Source organism: Trichechus manatus, unplaced genomic scaffold, assembly GCF_000243295.1.
Source record: "Trichechus manatus latirostris isolate Lorelei unplaced genomic scaffold, TriManLat1.0 scaffold00058, whole genome shotgun sequence".
Taxonomy (NCBI): Eukaryota; Metazoa; Chordata; class Mammalia; order Sirenia; family Trichechidae; genus Trichechus; species Trichechus manatus.
The window spans coordinates 12,897,339-12,899,080 of record NW_004443994.1 but is presented as its reverse complement, the minus strand read 5'-3'; positions in this window follow the sequence as shown (position 1 = coordinate 12,899,080).

The window sequence follows — 1,742 nt, the reverse complement described above, 5'->3', positions numbered from 1 at the left end:
GTCCCCTGAAAGCATCGTCCCCAGACCCCTGTCCCTGCTACTCTGTCCCTTAACATGTTTGGTTGTATTCAGAAAAAAAATTAGCTTCGGTTTAGTCCAGTTGTGCTGACTTCTCCTGTAGTGTGTGCTATCCTTCCCTTCACCTAAAATAATTCTTGTCTGCTTTCTAGTTAGTGAATATCCATCTCCCTCCCTCCCCACCCTCGTAACCATCAAAGAATGCTGTCTTCTGTGTTTAAACCTTTTCTTGGGTTTTTATAATAGTGGTCTTATACAATATTTGTCCTTTTGCAACTAGCTAAGTTCACTCAGCGTGATACCTTCCAGATTCCTCCACGTTATATTTCACGGATTCATCATTGTTCTTTATCATTGCGTAGTATTCCGTTTTGTGAATACACCATAACTTGTTTATCCATTTGTCCATTGATGGGCACCTAGGTTGTTTCCATCTCTTAGCTATCGTGAACAATGCTGCAATGAACAAGGGTGTGCATATATCTATTCATTTGATGGCTCTTAATTCTCTAGGATATATTCCAAGGAGCGGGATTGCTGGATTGTATGGTACTTCTATTTCCAGCTTTTTAAGGAAGTGCCAAATAGATTTGCATGGTGGTTTTACCATTTTACATTCCCACCAACAGTGTATAAGTGTTCCAGTCTCTCCACAACCTCTCCAGAATTTATTAGCTTGTGTTTTTTGGATTAATGCTAGCCTTGTTGGGGTGAGATGGTATCTCATTGTAGTTTTGATTTGTATTTCTCTAATGGCTAATGATCGTGAGCATATCCTCATGTGTCTCTTAGCCGCCTGAATGTCTTCTTTGGTGAAGTGCCTGTTCATATCCTTTGCCCATTTTTTAACTGGGTTGTTTGTCCTTTTGTTGTTGAGGATTTGCAGTATCTTGTAGATGTTAGAGATTAGATGTTGATCGGATTTGTCGTAGCCAAAAATTTTTTCCCAGTCTGTCGGCTGTCTTTTTACTCTTTTGGTGAAGTCTTTTGATGAGCATAAGTGTTTGAGTTTTAGGAGCTCCTAGTTGTCTAGTGTCTCTTCTGGTGTTTGTGCATTGTTACTTCTGGTTCATATTGTGATTATGCCATGTATTAGGACTCCTAGCATTGTCCCTATTTTTTCTTCCATGATCTTTATCATTTTCAATTTTATATTTAAGTCTTTGATCCATTTTGAGTTAGTTTTTGTGCGTGGTGTGAGATATGGGTCTTGTTTCAGTTTTTTGCAGATGGGTATCCAGTTATGCCAGCACCATTTGTTGAGACTCTTTTTTCCCCAATCAGTGGGCTTTGGGCCTTTGTCAAATATCAGCTGCTCATAAGTGGATGAATTTATGGCTGGATTCTCAATTCTGCTCCATTGGTCTATGTATCTGTTGTTGTACCAGTAGCAGGCTGTTTTGACTACTGTGGCAGTGTAATAGGTTCTAAAATCAGGTAGTGTGAGGCCTCCCACTTTGTTCTTCTTCTTGAGTAATGCTTTACTTATCCAGGATCTCTTCCCTTTCCATATGAAGTTTGTGATTTGTCTCCATCTCATTAAAAAACGCTATTGGAATTTGGATAGGGATTGCACTGTATCTGTAGATCACTTTGGGTAGAGCTGACATTTTCACAATGTTGAGTCTTCCTATCCATGAGCAAGGTATGTTTTTTCACTTATGCAGGTCTCTTTTGGTTTCTTGCAGTAGTGTCTTGTAGTTTTCATTGTATAGGTCTTTTAC